This window comes from Salvelinus namaycush, chromosome 23 (genome assembly GCF_016432855.1).
Source record: "Salvelinus namaycush isolate Seneca chromosome 23, SaNama_1.0, whole genome shotgun sequence".
Lineage (NCBI taxonomy): Eukaryota > Metazoa > Chordata > Actinopteri > Salmoniformes > Salmonidae > Salvelinus > Salvelinus namaycush.
In genome coordinates, this window is record NC_052329.1 from 31,059,841 (window position 1) to 31,078,939 (window position 19,099).

At 43.9% G+C, this 19,099-nt stretch overlaps 1 pseudogene; it reads left to right on the plus strand.

Annotated features, from left to right (window-relative positions):
- Window positions 1-3,193: 3,193 nt before the first annotated feature.
- Window positions 3,194-16,341, plus strand: LOC120018636 (annotated as a pseudogene).
- The last annotated feature ends 2,758 nt before the right edge of the window (window positions 16,342-19,099 follow it).

Genomic DNA, 19,099 nt, shown 5'->3' on the forward strand with positions numbered 1-19,099 from the left:
GGTAGAGAAATTAACATTAAATTCTCTGGCAACAGCTCTAGGGGTCATTCCTGCAGTCAGCATGCAGATTGCACGCTCTGTGGCGTTGTGTTGTGTGATAAAACTGCACATTTTAGAGTGGCTTTTTATTGTCCCCAGCAAAAAGTGCACCTGTGTAATGATCATGCTGTTTAATCCGCTTCTTGAAATGTCACACCTGTCAGGTGAATGGATTATCTTGGCAAAGGAGAAACACTCACTAACAGGGATGTAAAGAAAAGTATAAACAACATTTTAGAGAGAAGCTTTTTGTGCATATGGGAAATATCTGGGATCTTTTATTTCAGCTCATGAAAAATGGGACCAATACTTTACATGTTGCGTTTATATTTTTGTTCAGTGTAATTACGAGTTGGAGGGGCGTTCAAGTGGATTTTTTCCCCCCCAGTCGTATGTGGTAAATGTCAAATCAAAGTTTTTATTTGTCGCGCACACAGATTCGCAGATGTTAAAGCAGGTCCAGTGAAATGCTTATAAAGGATGCAGGTCAGGGAAGTCTAATTTCTGGTGAGTGACCACCGATCTAATGTCCCAAAGTTGTTTTTGGTTGTAGGAAATAATACTACCTAATTCTACCACCTTCCCACTTGGTTATGAACACAGCATTAATCCACATAGTCGCACCGTTCTTTATGATTTAATCAGTCAACCCGTAGGAACGACAGTGTGTAAACAGATGCCTAGAAACTTGAACTTGGATCAACAACAAGAAGGGAACGTGTATCACCGTTAGTACAGGGTTAACCATGTTTCAGATATATTTTTGTTTGGCTTGTGGAACTATTTGCTGTCAAGTTTTGTCTTTGGTCCGTCATATATTCCCAACATGCATGTCTTGTATATTTAACTGTATATATTTTTTTGAGTACATTTTGTATGTATGTTGTTTTTTTTAACACTGCAAAAAAATCTGTGTTGGTGTGTTACGGCACCTTGTTCTTTGTCTTCAGTGGTACTAGGAAGCTGGCTGCTTTTCATGTCACAGAGAGTCTAATGTATGGTAGCTTGCTGCGGAGTCTACATCTATAGCTTATGCAACGTTACAGAATTTAACGTTGTCTGGAACACCAGGGTCGTGTTCATTACAGCACACAGCGGAAAACTTTTTGAAACTTTTTGCAATGGATAAAGAAAATGAGCATCTACCTGTTTGTCTGTTTTCTTGCGTTTGGTGCCTAATGAACACAACCCAGGTTAGGTCCCACCTGACTTTGTTTGTCAGCGGTGTTGCTGAAGGCTCTTGGCCTCATGGTTCTTGTCCTTTGTCAGCCTATTCTAATGTGTAGGTAAAGATGTCATGATTGAGCTTGTTGGTTCATTTGTTTTCTTTTACCAATCTCAAACGGTTTTCAATCATAAGGGAATTTTCAATCACTGCATCATCTCCTCACCTTACCTTTGACAGTCAGACGTTTTATCCTGATGTATCTTTAACGTTGTCGGAACCTTTTTTTAGAGCCATGAGAAACAGGCCTTTACTAACCCCCCCCCCCCCCCCCCCCCCCCCAAGGGAACAAGGATTATCAGAAACATGTCTTACATTGTTGTGTGTGTGTGTAGCCCATTTAACAATTCAACAAAACATGGGAAGTCGAGTGATGGTTAACAGTCAATCCCTCGACAGGCCTTCATGTGAACAGTATCTGTGAATTCATCGCCATGACATAATCAGCAGTCTTTTGAATGTTAAATTCAATCATTGCAAAGAGAATCGGTTATTTTCATATTTCACCCCTGTAAACCTACAGGAATGGAGTACATATTTTTGTTATTTAATTATTATAATTTTTTCCACAACCAGAAGGTCAAATCATGTCTCCTGTTTTTTTGATTTGTTCATTTGAAATAATTTACAATAAACATGTTGCCAACCCTTTCACTTCAGGTGTGTGGTCTTTACTAAATGTCAGTTCTAGGGGAGGCGGAGTAGAGTAGAAACATTAGCCTGGACCCAGATCTGTTTGTAACACCTTGCCATCTCCTATGGTCATTGGAGTTGGTAAGATGGCACAAACAGATATGGAACCAAGCTATAAAGACATTGGGGGGAGAACACAAGAAGGGGCTATATTATTTAGCAGGTTGCTGTTTTATTGGGATGAGTTTTGTTCTGGAGGCAGAACTGAGCGATTTCCGCTAGATGGGCCAGCTGCATAGTCAAAATAGGCTAGATTGTAAAAAATAAATAAAATTAGTTTATTGGTCAGAGTTTTAGGTTAGGATTAGCAGTGTGGTTAAGGTTGGGTTTAAAATCAGATTGTATGACTTTGTGGCTGACCGCTAGTGACCACTGAAGAGCTACCTGCAGAACTAGATTCATGACACAATGCTAACCTTCTTTCCTTTTCATGAGACCATTAGAGAGCTGTACAGTCAACCAGCCAACAGTGTATACTGAACTCTGCGATGTAGAAGTTGTTTTCCGTTTGGGAAATGGGTTTACTATTGGCAGCACTTCACATGGAACAACTAATCATCCGCAAACCATAAAGCACATTTTTTTCCTTCCCAGTTATTGCCTCTGTCACTTCAGTGGACTCATCTCAATAAGAATGACTTGAAGAACGTCTGTGGCATGTTGGATTTAAGTCTCTTCCCCCAGATTTTCTCTAGCTTTTGGATGTACTGTAGATATGCTGTAATGTAGATTCATAAATCAGTCTGTGTAGATCAGGGGTGCCCAAACCTTTGGACTTGGAAACCCCTTAAACATGGTTTATCAATATATAAGATCATTCTGGAAGACTGGCAAGCCCAATCTAATTTTGTTGGGGGCCATGTTCGGCCCGCAGGCCTGACTTTGGATGGCCCTGCTGTAGATAAAGAGGGCGAGACGAGGAATAGTGTGATAGCCCGCCTCTCCTGTCCTAACCAAGGACTGCCCATGTGCACAACAGCATAAGTTACTCTTTAGCCCTGCTACCCTTTTCAAGCACCAGCTGCATTCTCCTGAAGGCACATATTGGACTGTCACTTTTGATAACTTCCGTGACCAAAAAGTACATCTTAATACATTAATCTGTGTGAAGACAAAGACCGTTCTCTTTACACAACAAAGTTGGAACTGATTAACTTTAAGTAAAAACATTTAAGTCAGAACATATGCTGGCTGTTTTCTTCATTTGTTTTGTCCCTGGCATCGCACATTGCTTTGATGTGTTACTTCGATGTCGACCACATAGTGTGAGACTTCTCAATTTCCACCTGCAATCTACAATTCCCCTGCAGATTGACACCAGTCTTGCTTTTCAAATGAAAGGACGCATGTAATATCAAAAACATGTCGGAACAAATCTCTTTATGATGCCACAGCATGGCTTACGAAGGATTTGGAAAAATACTTAACGTTTCTACCGAGCCATCCCTTTTCTGACGCCAAACCAATTCCTTAAATAGACCATTGAGATTCAAGTGCTTTAAAAAAAAAAATTACACTTGCCAAGAACAATGACTTTAAAAGGGGTCAGTGTTCCCTCTCTGTTTGGACCAAAGAATTACATAATAGCATCTGTGGTTTGGACACTATCTGACACACACAAACACACACACCTTGACCCAGACATTGATCTCCCCATCATGGTTTTTTTTGTTGGCTCATCTCCATCCTTATCTGCCAGGACCAGGTTTGCCAAACTCTGGGAAAGAGACCAATTTCTCAAGACTTCTCAGCTTCCCTGTATCTCTTGTCTCATCAGGTGATGCTCCAGCCCAGTACATAGCCTAGAGGGCCAGACGAAGGACCAGGACCAAAGAATCGGACTTGAGACGAGCATACAACATAAACCCCTCAAGGAACGTCTGGTTAAGAGAATCAAACACCCCAAAGGACAGTGAAAAGAAGTAGACGTAAGTAGATTGTTTGCATGGAAGAGGTTAGTGCTAGCACTGCTGACCCTAGGGATGTGGGTTCATCCAACGCTTGAACGGATGCTGGAGGCAAGAGACGAAACAATTACATTATTTTACTTTATGGTTCTACTCACACAGGGTTGGGGAGTAACTGATTGCATGTAATCTGATTACAAAACGGTATCAGTTACGGTACCAACAAAAATATTTGAATCAGATTAGAGATACTTTTGAAAAAGTAGATTACTTCTTGGATTACTTGTCAATTCAGAAAGGACGTGTGTGAAAAAAATATGTGACACTTTCTGTTTTCTCAATGACATTCAATTCAGCATTGAAAAAGGGTGCAAGTTTGTTTGTTCCAGCTGAGCGATTCTGACCACAAATCAGAGACCACTAGGATGACACACCAAATGCATTTGATGGATCTTTTTTGTCTTCAAATACCTCTTAAGGGGAAAGTAATACAAAAGTAACAAAGTAATCAGATTACGTTACTGAGTTTGGGTAATCCAGAAATGAGGTTACTGATTTTTGGACAGGTAACTAGTAACCTTAACGGATTACATTTAGAAAGTAACCTACCCAACCCTGCTAACACAGTTACTGTGAGTACACAAACACACACACACACACACACACACACACACACACACACACACACACATACATACACACACAGGTTTTTTCCTCCATCATCTAATTAGTGCAGCAATTGTTAGAAATTGTTTGGTTACGTAAATGTCACTCTTGTTGGTTTAGCTAGCTTTCCTATCATCACAAATTTTGCCTATATGAACAGTGTTATTGTGTTGTTTCAACCCCATAGACATCACCGGAATGCTATTCTTTTGTCCAGATCCTCACATCTCCTCTACACTACACTAGGAAGAGCTCTGTGGGGAATGTCCCCATTCTGGACTACAAGGTCACAGAGTTGACCAGGTAGACTATAGGGATCATGACACCACTGAGCACTCCCCTTTCAGAACATTTAACCAGCCGGGGCACATCCGGCTGAACCACACTGACTGTACCAGGTCCCACCTAGTCTCTCATTTATATACACTGAGTGTCCAAAACATTAAGAACACCTTAACACAATCCATGTCTCAAGGCTTAAAAATCCTTCTTTAACCTGTCTCCTCCCTTTCATCTACACTGATTGAAGTGGATTTAACAAGTTACATGAATAAGGGGATCATAGCTTTCACATGGATTCACCTGGTCAATCTATGTCTTGGAAAGAGCAGGTGTTCTTAATGTTTTGTGTATGCTCAATAAGAGCTGTTATGATAATGTCTGTGTTTTGACATGTCTGTCCATCTGTAGCTTTGACTCTGAGTCTGGACCCGGAGGGGGTGATATTCTTTGGGGACATCGACAGGCAGCAGAACTACTTCCTGCTGGCGGTGGTCCATGGGAACCTGAGCGTCCAGACGAGCCACGGGGACGGACAGGTCCTCGTCACCTCAGGGCCCAAGATCGGTGATGGGGAGTGGAAAAAGGTGAGGTTCTGAACAGTACCCTCTAAATTACTTTGTGACAGTAGGCTATGTTATAACCATAACATAATTACCGTACAGGTAACTGACAAAATAAGGGAAACACCAACATAAAGTGTCTTAATAGGGCGTAGGGCCATTATGACAGCTTCAATGCGCCTTGGCATAGATTCTACAAGTGTTTGGAACTCTATTGGAGGGATGTGACACCATTCTTCCACGAGAAATTCCATCATTTGGTGTTTTGTTGATCGTGGTGGAAACAGTCTTTGGCGCGCTCCAGAATCTCCCATAAGTGTTCAATGATGAACGTGCATAAAGATGTCAGAATTCAAATATGACTTCATTGTTTTACCAATATGCAATGAGATTTTGAACTACGGCACACAATATTGTTCAATGTGCCAATAAATCAGCACAATCTACTTTTTAGTTTTTTCTAATTGCCGGCATCTTGAAGCTAAAATGGGGATCATGTTTACTGTGCTAATGAACACACAAGGAAAAAGAGTAATGGATAATGTACAGTCGTGGCCAAAAGTTTTGAGAATGACACAAATATTAATTTTCACAAAGTCTGCTGCCTCAGTGTCGTTAGATATTTTTGTCAGATGTTACTATGGAATACTGAAGTATAATTACAAGCATTTCATGAGTGTCAAAGGCTTTTATTGACAATTACATGAAGTTGATGCAACGAGTCAATATTTGCAGTGTTGACCCTTCTTTTTCAAGACCTCTGCAATCCGCCCTGGCATGCTGTCAATTAACTTCTGGGCCACATTCTGACTGATGGCAGCCCATTCTTGCATAATCAATGCTTGGAGTTTGTCAGAATTTGTGGGTTTTTGTTTGTCCACCAGCCTCTTGAGGATTGACCACAAGTTCTCAATGGGATTAAGGTCTGGGGAGTTTCCTGGCCATGGACCCAAAATATCGATGTTTTGTTCCCCGAGCCACTTAGTTATCACTTTTTCCTTATGGCAAGGTGCTCCATCATGCTGGAAAAGGCATTGTTCGTCACCAAACTGTTCCTGGATGGTTGGGAGAAGTTGCTCTCAGAGGATGTGTTCGTACCATTCTTTATTCATGGCTGTGTTCTTAGGCAAAATTGTGAGTGAGCCCACTCCCTTGGCTGAGAAGCAACCCCACACAGGATGCGTTACTGTTGGCATGACACAGGACTGATGGTAGAGCTCACATTGTCTTCTCCGGACAAGCTTTTTTCCGGATGCCCCAAACAATCGGAAAGGGGATGCATCAGAGAAAATGACTTTACCCCAGTCCTCGCAGTCCAATCCCTGTACCTTTTGCAGAATATCAGTCTGTCCCTGATGTTTTTCCTGGCGAGAAGTGGCTTCTTTGCTGCCCTTCTTGACACCAGGCCATCCTCCAAAAGTCTTCGCCTCACTGTGCGTGCAGATGCACTCACACCTGCCTGCTGCCATTCCTGAGCAAGCTCTGTACTGGTGGTGCCCCGATCCCGCAGCTGAATCAACTTTAGGAGATGGTCCTGGCACTTGCTGGACTTTCTTGGGCGCCCTGAAGCCTTCTTCACAACAATTGAACCGCTCTCCTTGAAGTTCTTGATGATCCGATAAATGGTTGATTTAGGTACAATCTTACTGGCAGCAATATCCTTGCCTGTGAAGCCCTTTTTGTGCAAAGCAATGATGACAGCACGTGTTTCCTTGCAGGTAACCATGATTGACAGAGGAAGAACAATGATTCCAAGCACCACCCTCCTTTTGAAGCTTCCAGTCTGTTATTGGAATGCAATCAGCATGACAGAGTGATCTCCAGCCTTGTCCTCGTCAACACTCACACCTGTGTTAACGAGAGAATCACTGGCATGATGTCAGCTGGTCCTTTTGTGGCAGTGCTGAAATGCAGTGGAAATGTTTTTTGGGGATTCAGTTAATTTGCATGGCAAAGAGGGACTTTGCAATTAATTGCAATTCATCTGATCACTCTTCATTACATTTTGGAGTTTATGTAAATTGCCATCATACAAACTGAGGCAGCAAACTTGGTGAAAATGTATATTTGTGTCATTCTCAAAACTTTTGGCCACGACTGTACAGTATGAGATATTTGTGGTAAGTGCATGGGGGCCGCCATCTTTATGCACCTCTGCAATTGGGTTGAGATCTGGTGACTGAGACGGCCATGACATATGGTTGACATTGTTCTCATGCTCAAACCATTCGGTGACTGCTGGTGCCCTGTGGATGGGGGCACTGTCATCCTATGGGGGCATAGCCATGGTATCCAAAATAATGCCCTGCCCAGCATTTTTATACGCAACCCTAAGCATGATGGGTCATTAATTGCTTAATTAACTCAGGAACCACACCTGTGTGGAAGCAACTGCTTTCAATATACTTTGTATCCCTCATTTAGTCAAGTGTTTCCATTATTTTGTCAGTTACCTGTGATAGCCATGCAATAGCAATGTAATAACCATGTGGGCCATGTAATAACCATGTCAATACAATGTAATACCCACATGGGCTATGTATTAGTGATCCAATACCAATGTATTTGTCATGATCGTCGTTCGGTGAAAGAGTGGACCAAGGCGCAGCGTGATATAGATACATCTTCACTTTATTTTGAGAAGATGAAAAACGAACACGAACACTATACAAACTAAACAAAAACAACAAACGACCGTGAAGCTATAAACGAAAGTGCAGACACAAGCTACTAACGTCAAACATAGACAATTACCCGCAACCTACCTAATGCCTATGCCTGCCTTAAATATGGCTCCCAATCAGAGACAACGATAGACAGCTGTCTCTGATTGAGAACCATTCCAGGCAACCATAGACTTACCTAAACACCTACACTGAACACAACCCCATGAACTCTACAAAAACTCCCTAGACAATACAACCACCCAAGATGAGACAAACACACACAAACATCCCCCATGTCACACCCTGACCTAACTAAAATAATACAGAAAACAAAGATAACTAAGGCCAGGGCGTGACAGTACCCCCCCCCCCCCCCCCAAAGGTGCGGACTCCGGCCGCAAAACCTGACACAGTAGGGGAGGGTCCGGGTGGGCCTTCTTACGGCGGCGGCTCGGGTGCGGGCCCCCACTTCACCATAGTCACTACCCGCTTTGTTGGCGCCTCTGGAGCGGCGACCCTTTCAGCGAGTCCTGGACTGAATACCATCCTAGAGGGCGCCACTGGACGGAGGGGCAGCTCCGGACTGAGGGGTAGCTCCGGACTGAGGGGCAGCTCCGGACTGAGGGGCAGCTCCGGACTGAGGGGCAGCTCCGGACTGAAGTGCAGCTCATGACTGACTGGCGGCTCTGGCAGATCCTGGCTGGCGGGCGGCTCTGGCAGATCCTGGCTGACTGACAGCTCTGGCAGATCCTGGCTGACTGACGGCTCTGGCAGATCCTGGCTGACTGACGGCTCTGGCAGATCCTGGCTGACTGACGGCTCTGGCAGATCCTGGCTGACTGACGGCTCTGGCAGATCCTGGCTGACTGACGGCTCTGGCAGATCCTGGCTGACGGGCGGCTCTGGCAGATCCTGGCTGGCGGGCGGCTCTGGCAGATCCTGGCTGGCGGGCGGCTCTGGCAGATCCTGGCTGGCGGGCGGCTCTGGCAGATCCTGGCTGGCGGGCGGCTCTGGCAGATCCTGACTGGCGGGCGGCTCTGGCTGCTCCTGACTGGCGGGCGGCTTTGGCTGCTCCTGACTGGCGGGCGGCTCTGGCTGCTCCTGACTGGCGGGCGGCTCTGGCTGCTCCTGACTGGCGGGCGGCTCTGGCTGCTCCTGACTGGCGGGCGGCTCTAGCGGCTCCTAACTGACGGACGGCTCTAGCGGCTCCTGACTGACGGGCGGCTCTGAAGGCTCAGGACAGACGGGCGGCTTTGAAGGCTCAGGACAGACGGGCGGCTTTGACGGCTCAGGACAGACGGGCAGCTCAGACGGTGCTGGGCAGACGGGCAGCGCAGGCGGCGCTTGGCAGACAATTACCCACAACCTACCTAATGCCTATGGCTGCCTTAAATATGGCTCCCAATCAGAGACAACGATAGACAGCTGTCTCTGATTGAGAACCATTCCAGGCAACCATAGACTTACCTAAACACCTACACTGAACACAACCCCATGAACTCTACAAAAACTCCCTAGACAATACAACCACCCAAGATGAGACAAACACACACAAACATCCCCCATGTCACACCCTGACCTAACTAAAATAATACAGAAAACAAAGATAACTAAGGCCAGGGCGTGACAGTATTATCCAATGTAATGACCATGCAATAATAGTGTTGGTCTTGTAATAACCTAAGGGCCAGCGTAAAAGCCATGCCCACATATGACCCCTGAACTAATTGAAATTTTACCTCTACATTATGGATGCCGATTACAGTGATGAAACAGGAGGGAGCTGTGGCTGTACGCGTGGGCTCGGAGGCAGTCGTCACAGTTCAGCAGTTTGCTGAGCGCCACATGGCCGAGATAGGCAACGGCATCCTAAGAATCTCCATCGGAGACCTGGTCCCAGATAGACAAGTTTATTATTTTATTTTATGTCACCTTTATTTAACCAGGTAGGCCAGTTGAGAACAAGTTCTCATTTACAACTAGAAGTAGTTACCCTGGGGGTGAGTCTTGTTAACACCCACCTGACTGACAGGGAGCAGAATGGGAGGATGTGAGAGGACCCATGGGAAGGAATGTGTCTAGAGAGGGGTTAGGACCTAACAGGGACACAGCAGGGTTGCAGACAGGCTGGAGGTGGAGGTGAGAGATAACTAAGGTGTAGAAGGGGTAGTGCTAGCATGTTGTGAGAGGTTTTTGAAGGGAATTTGTGTCTGCACAGTAAAGGTTAGGAACTTTACATTCTGTGGTTAGGAGCAATAGTTAAGAAACACAGGGTTGCAGATGGGGTGGGAGGGTGGTGGGACATTAAGAGAGAGCGTGAAGGGGTAGTGGTAAAATGTGAAGTGAGGTTTTTGGAGGAAAATGTGTGACTGCAGAGGACTTGGGAACAATATTAGTAAGTACACTGGGGTTGCATCACAAAATACACCCTATTCCCTGTGTAGTGTACTACATTTGACCTATAAATCAAATGAAATGTCACATGCGCTGAATACAACAGGTGTAGACCTTACCGTGAAATGCTTACTTAGAAGCCCTTAACTCCTGAGTGGCGCAGCGGTCTAAGGCACTGCATCTCAGTGGAAGAGGCGTCACTGCAGTCCCTGGTTCGAATCCAGCTGCATCACATCCAGCCGTGATTGGGAGTCCCATAGGGCGGCGCACAATTGGCCCAGCGTTATCTGGGTTTGGCCGGGGTAGGTCCTCATTGTAAATAATATTTGTTCGAATCCAGGCTGCATCACATCCAGCTGTGATTGGGAGTCCCACAGGGTGGTGCACAATTGGCCCAGCGTTTGATTAGTTTAGTTGTTCAGCAGTCTTATGGCTTGGGGGTAGAAGCTGTTAAGGAGCCTTTTGGTCCTAGACTTGGCGCTCCAGTACAGCTTGCCTTGCAGTAGCAGAGAGAGCAGTCTGACTTGGGTGACTGGAGTCTTTGACAATGGAATAGCGTGCCATTTGGGACACAGCCTGGGTTGCAGAAGAAGAAGGGCATGGGGTGAAACATTGAAGGCTCGCTAGTGGGACACTAGCTACTATGCCCTCCTTAATTATTGCGACAGTCAAGCATTTTTCATATTTTTTGGCTCTATACAAAAGTCTAAATTGAGTGAATTGGACCATTTTCCTGTCCTGCCAAGCATTCAAAATGTAACGAGTACTTTTGGGTGTCAGGGAAAATATAAATAGGAAAGTACAGATACCCCAAAAGTACTTTAAAGTATATTTACTTAAGTACTTTACACCACTGACTGTCTGTGGAGATGGGAGTTAACCAGGGATCTGGCTGGTTCTCATAACATTAGGTTTGCTCATCTAATCCGTGTGCAATGATAACCACTGTGCTCTTTCAAACACTAATAATGATTTTCAGAGTTGGAACGCACAGCCTGAGCCAGTTCTCTGACACACCAACTTTCTCACCATGATAAGGACAACAAGATCAAAGCATAGCATATGGCTCAGTGTTCAACCACTCCTAAGAGAACATGAACTGTAGATCATATCACTTGAACACTATTTTATACCCCACACAAACAGCAATCCATGGTTAGGAGCAATAGTAATAAAACACAGGGTTGCAGATGGGGTGGGAGGATGGTGGGACATTAAGAGAGAGCGTGAAGGGGTAGTGGTAAAATGTGAAGTGAGGTTTTTGGAGGAAAATGTGTGACTGCAGAGGGCTTGGGAACAATGTTAAGGTCAACTACCCCTAAATGTTTCCAAGGACCTAAAATGTAGGTCCCTGAATTCTTCCCTGTCAGGGTACGTGGTCAGAAAAAGATCCTGTCCCTCGTCATGTGACGGGGAACTGAGGTGGCCTACCTAGAGGGTTAAAGCCAACAAAGCCGACTCCAGGAAAGTAGGACCCAGGGGCAATATGTACCCAGCACCTCTGCACCTTGGAATCCTGCAGGGTCCGTTCCAGGATGCTGGATTCCTGACTGACCCAGTCCCAGCTCCGCATGCAGCCATTCAAAAGAGGGTTCAGCTTGACAGACAGACAGACAGACAGACAGACAGACAGACAGACAGACAGACAGACAGACAGACAGGAAATTGTAAAGAAAAACAAGCCGCAAGTGATTGCCCTTCACTACATAGCGCTGTTCTTTCTTGTTTTTATTTTTCCATTTTAAAATAGTCTAATTCAGATTAAGAGGGACAGTGGGTTCATTCAAAGAACAGACACATGCTGTTTGTGTAGAGTATAAAATACAATGTTAAAATTATATGAACTGCAGTTCATGCTGTCTCAGGATTGGTTGAACTCTGAGCTCTGCTTTGATCCTGTTGTTCTTATCATGGTGAGAAAGTTGGTGTGTCAGAGAACTGTCCCAGGCTGTGCAGTCCAGCTGTGAAAATCATTATTAGAGTTGACAAGAGCACAGTGGTTATCATTACACACAGATTAGAGAAGCAAATCTCACGTTATGAGAACCAGCCAGATCCCTGGTTAACTCCCATCTCCACAGAGAGTCTTACATTCTTTCATATAGTTAGTGTCCCACTAGCAAAGCTTCAACGTTCCACCCCATGCCCTTCTTCTTCTGCAACCCAGCCTGTATCCCAAATGGCACCCTATTCCATTTATGGGTAAAAAGTAGGACACTACACAGGGAATAGGGTGTAATTTGTGATGCAACCCCAGTGTACTTATTAATATAAGTAATTTTTGGGGGACTGAAACAGTTCTGTTTGTCAACAATATCATTCCAAAATACATGTTTGACTTAGAATTAGTTTCCAACGATTTTAGGTCATAGTTTTCATACTCCCATTCCCTGCATCATTTTCTTCACAGGGCTTTACGTAGCTGAAATATTTATTTATTTATTTTATTTTATAGATTTTCAAATATGAGAACAAAAACGGAACAACCCCAACCCCTCATTCTCTCATCCATCCATCCCTACTTTCTGCCCTCCCATCCATCCCTCTCTCCAATCCATCCTCCCTTCCGCCCTCTAATCTACCCTCCCTCCAATCCACCCACCAACCAAGGCATCATACAAAGGATATACTATTAAAGTATGGGGTGGCAGGTAGCCTAGTGGTTAGAGCGTTGGACTTGTAAAGGTTGTAAGATCGAATCCCCGAGCTGACAAGGTAAAAATCTGTCGTTCTGCCCCTGAACAAGGCAGTTAACCTACTGTTCCTAGGCCGTCATTGAAAATATGAATTATTTCTTAACTAACTTGACTAGTAAAATAAAGGTGTAAAAAAGTAAATGAAATAGGACAGAAACAAACAGAAAAACAGTCATAGAAACAAAAACAATGGAAAAAGTTCAATAAAAATTCTTATCAGCACAAATGGCCACTAGAACAGATATGACTGCTTACCAAACTATGCAAGTTACTCTAAGTAAAAGACAGGCTCTCCACGTATTGTATTAATGGGGACCAGGTTAAGTCAAACTTATGTTGGGACCCCCTAACCTTCCCCAGAGGCAGAGATGACATCACCTCCTTAACCCACTGCATAAAGGAGGGCGGCCCTTTGGGGTAGGTTAACTCCCATCTCATTTACATTTACCTCATTTAGCAGATGCTCTTATCCAGAGCGACTTGCAGGAGCAATTAAGGTTAAGTGCCTTGATCAAGGGCACATTGACAGATTTTCCACCTTGGCTGCTTAGGGATTTTAATCAGTGACCTTTCAATTACTAGCCCCACGCACTTAACCACCAGGCTCCCATACTGTAGCTACTGTCCCACGACATTTCATTCTTGCCATTACTTCAATAACATCTGAAGCTGAAGTTTAAGTACTTGGATCAGGTGCTTTCCTTATTTTGTCACTAATGTAAAAAGCGTGACGACATTCAAAGGTCTGTAAAAGGAACACTGCATTGCTGTATGAACAAGAAAGTGCACCGGTTAGGGTGCAGAGTGATATGCATGTTATGTATGTCTTTGTGTCTGCAGTGCTGCTGGGAAGCTCTTCAGCTGAGCCAGATGGTGCAGACTGGACTCTCTCTGTGGAGCTAGCTCTCAGAACGGTTTCAGCCAGAGGCTCTCTCTTCATCCTCGTAGACACTCAGAACGACTACATCCTCTCCTTGAAACTCAACCACCCTTCACAGGTAACACACCGGAACTATACAGCCTCACGGCCCAACTGATCTGGACCAGCTTTTTGTTACGTTATAGTCTCTATCTTCTCTCAATCCTTCACTATTACTGCTTTGGAAATGATCTTGTGATCTTGAAGAATGGCACAATGGCAAATCCTAACAAATGGCAAAGAGATGGCCAACACAAGCACACACACACACACATACACACACACACAATACATGTAACCTTTATTTAACTAATTCTTATTTTACAATGACGGCCTACCCCGGCCAAACCCTAACCCGGACCACGCTGGGCCAATTGTGTGCCGCCCTATGGGACTCCCAATCATGACCGGTTGTGACACAGCCTGGATACACATACAAACTCACGCGGGTCACTCAAACACACATGCACGCACACCCACACCCACACACACATACACACAGCAGCAGGTCACAAAGAAGTCACACACACACACACTCCTGCCTCCATAGAGTCTGAGAACTGACTTGATTAGCCCAATGCTCACATGTTGTGATGTCATGCAAAATGCCAAGCATGAAGAGGTCAAACTCTCCGAAAGAGGCTTTGTTCAAATGATGTCAGTGTCAACATGCCATACTTTAAGATGATTTAACTCCTGGAAATCCCCTCACATATATACATGAACAGATCTCTGTTGGACTTCAACACACATTCTTTGTGCTGTGTGGAACAAACCCTGACTTTGACCTTTTACGTCTTTCTAAGGCACGAACAGATGTGTTGCTGTTTCCTGTTGCAGATTGTTTTGTTGATACCGATTGTTGATCTGGCATTCGCTGTCTCTCTTTATGAAATTTGTATCCATTTGACAATGTGTTAACAATTTTTCTGGACCAACGGAGATCCTTTTTAAACCCAAACGAAGCATTACCTCCAATCCCTATCCAAACACAGCCTTATGGGGTGATATAAAGCAAAAACAATCTCTCCTGGGTAAGTTTGTAATCATCCATTGTTAGTGTTTCCTGTGCCCTAGGAACTGATGCTGCGTTTGAGGGGGACTCTATTCCATATGCGCAGCTACCCCCAGGCCCTCTGCTCTGGTGAGAGTCAGTTCCTGCTGTTGCAGGTGAGGCCAGCTGGCGATTGGCATGGGCGTAACCAAGGCAACCATGAAGTTGACAGATTGGGACTATGAGCTCCTGAAGAGGGTGTTGAGCCAACCAGGGAGCATGGTGTACCTGGGGGGTGGGCCAGGTGAGAATTGAGTCTCAAATGACACCCTTTTCCCTAGATAGTGTACTACTCTAGGCCAGATACTTTTCTCTTCCAATCCTATTCACACTGTCTTCCCACAACAACTGATCCTATTCCTCTTACTCTTTTACAATTCTACTCTTACACACTTAAGAAGGCCGCAAAGCCGAAACGTCTGTGTACGCTATCCCTGATGCAGTGAAATTAATCAAATCAAAAATGATATAAGCTTTATGCAGCATATTTTTAAGTGTGGACCCATCACACCTTTTTACTATTCTACTCTTCCCACACTCTCTCACCCTCAACCTTTCCTCTTATTTTCAGCTCTCTCCTTCGTTTCACCTCATTCTTCTTTTTTCATTCTTTCTCACATACCATGTCCCAGAATCATTCTCTCTATATCCTCTCCATTTATTGTCCACTACTACTGTCCTCCCACTTTGCATAATTTCAACCCACATCTCCTCTCATTATTTTCAACTCGCTATGTTCATGTTTCCTGGATCACCTCACAAATCAGATCAGCTCATTTTCCACGTTTCACCCCAGAATGACCATATGCTTCCTGGTCATGTGGTGACATATAACCAATAAAAAAAGGATGACTACAGTACGTTCAGATGTCAAAATAAATATAAAGAAAGTGCATTCCTTCCTTCCTCCTTTAAATGATGATTGCAAGTTCTGCCCTACAGTACCTGTCCGGTCATGTCTCATCAGTGATTACTTCTAGGAAGGAAGGAAGGAAAGATGCACAACTCAGTTACTTGAACAGGGCCTCTCTTTGACCTTTGACTGTGTCCAGAGGGGGAGTCCAGCTTCCACGGCTGTCTCCAGGCCAAGCTCCAGGGTGTCAACGTCGACCTTGACCTGGCAGAGGTCAAACACAGGGATGTCCGCTCTCACAGCTGCCCTGCCGCCCTCGACATCCGAGATGGGAAGTGGAGCCGCTGTTACACAGCACTGCTTATAAGACTACATGAGACCACTTAAACCACTGTTTACTGTTTGGCCATTGTCTGTCTCTCAACGTTTTACTCTGTCCCATATGGCTATCTATGTAACGACTGTAACACATGTTACTGCAGAGTGCAGTAATATTGTATTTTCTAATAGTTGTATTTGTATTGAACCATATTTGACATGTGAGGGATGTTCATTTGAAGAACAAGAGAAGGGATTGCATTTTCTTTGTGTAGATCGTTTTGTATAACTTTTTTGGCAAACTTTGGTACGTTACCAAAAAACCACAACATGGCCTCTTTCACTTTATTTGCTGCATATGTTTCTGTAATTTCCAGCAGAATTCCCCTCTGAGGTAAAGCTAAACGGTACAGCTGAATTACCATGTCCACTCTTGTTAAGTCTGTGCGAATGGCAATAAAGCATTTGCTGCTTTTTATAGCTATTTGAGTAGCATTGCATTTTTACAGACGTGCTCAAATTGGTTGGTACCCTTACAGCTCATTGAAATGATGCTTAATTCCTCCTGAAAAGTGATGAATTTAAAAGCTATTTTATCATGTATACTTGCATGCTGTTGGTATGTCATAGAATCAAGCAAAGAAGCTGTGAAAAGAGATTAATTATTGCTTATTCCACAAAGACATTCTAAAATGGCCTGGACACATTTGTTGGTACCCCTTAGAAAATATAATAAATCATTGGAGTATAGTGATATTTCAAACTAATTAGTTTAATATAATTAGTATCACACACGTCTCCAATCTTGTAATCAGTCATTCAGCCTATTTAAATGGAGTAAAGTCGTCACTATGCTGTTTGGTATCATTGTGTGCACCACACTGAACATGAGCCAGAGAAAGCAAAGGAGAGATTTGTCTGAGGAGATCAGAAAGAAAATAATAGACAAGCATGGTAATGGTAAAGGCTACAAGACCATCTCCAAGCAGCTTGATGTTCCTGTGACAACAGTTGCAAATATTATTAACAAGTTTAAGGTCCATGGAACTGCAGCCAACCTCCCTGGGCGCGGCCGCAAGAGGAACATCGACCCCAGATTGAACAGAAGGATAGTGCGAATGGTAGAAAAATAACCAAGGATAACTGCCAAAGAGATCCAAGGTGAAGGTACGTCAGTTTCTGATCGCACCATTCGTCGCTTTTTGAGTGAAAGTGGAAGAAGACCCAGGAGGACTCCACTTTTGAAAGAAAAACAAAGCCACTTTTGAAAGAAAACAAAGCCAGACAGGAATTTGCTAAAATGCATATTGACAAGCCACAATCCTTCTGGGAGAATGTCCTTTGGACAGATGAGTCAAAACTGGAGTTTTTTGGCAAGTCACATCCAGCTCTATGTTCACAGATGAAAAAATGAAGCTTTCAAAGAAAAGAACACCATACATACAGTGAAACATCGGTTAGGTTTTGGGGTTGCTTTGCTGCGCCTGGCACAGGGTGCCTTGAACCTGTGCAGGGCACAATAAAATCTCCAGAATGCCTTGATAGTCTTGAGAGAAACATACTGCCCAGTGTCAGAAAGCTCTGTCTCAGTCGTAGGTCAATGGTCCTCCAACAGGATAATGTCCCAAAACGCACAGCTAAAAGCACCCAAGAATGGATGAGAACAAAACATTTGACTATTCTGAAGTGGCCTTCTGTGAGTCCTGATATGAATCCTATCAAACATCTATGGAAAGAGCAGAAACTTGCAGTCTGGAGAAGGCACCCATCAAACCTGAGACAGCTGGAGCAGTTTGCTCAGGAAAAGTGGGCCAAACTATCTGTTAACAGGCACAGAAGTCTCATTGAGAGCTACAGAAAACATTTGATTGCAATGATTGCCTCTAAAGGTTGTTCAACAAAATATTAGGGTAAGGGTCCCATTTTTGTCCGTGCCATTTTCATATGTTTTATTATGTACAATATTATGTTGAGTAAAAAATAAAAAGCAAAGTCTGATTTCTATTAAATATGGAATAAACAATGGTGGACCACTGTGTTATTATTTGACCCTGCTGGTCATCTATGAACATTTGAACATCTTGGCCATGTTCTGTTATAATCTCCACCCGGCACAGCCAGAAGAGGACTGGCCTGGTTCCTCTCTAGGTTTCTTCCTAGGTTCTGGCCTTTCTAGGGAGTTTTTCCTAGCCACCGTGCTTCTACACCTGCATTGCTTGCTGTTTGGGGTTTTAGGCTGGGTTTCTGTACAGCACTTTGAGATATCAGCTGATGTAAGAAGGGCTTTATAAATACATTTGATTTGGATGCCAATTACTTTTGTCAGTTAAGTTATTTCAGAGAATTGTGCATTCTTGTTTTTTTGTGGAGGGGTACCAATAAATTTGAGCACGTCTGTATATGTTGTAATTTCCCCCAAAGCTGTCCAGATGGTCAAAAAACATTGTATTCTTTCTCACACTAAGTTCCTGAACCATTTCTTAATGTACTGTACGGATGAGATGCGAGTTTTCTGTGTATTACCTTATACTGCCTATGAAACTAACTAAAGCAAGACAGAAGCGCCTGGGACAGAACAGTTACTCTATATTCTTCATTGACATGAGAGTGACATGAACACCAAAACACAAGGCGCTCATCTTTTAACCAGACAGAAGCTCTCACATCCAGTTGCAGACTTGGATTCAAATTTAAATCATTTCAAATGCTTTAGCTGAGCTTGATTGAGCTTGCCTGGCGCAATGGAACCAATAGAATAGTCGCGAAGGTGCAAAACCTGCCCACCTGGCACTCCAGACAGGCTAAATCAAACATGCAAAGTATTTGA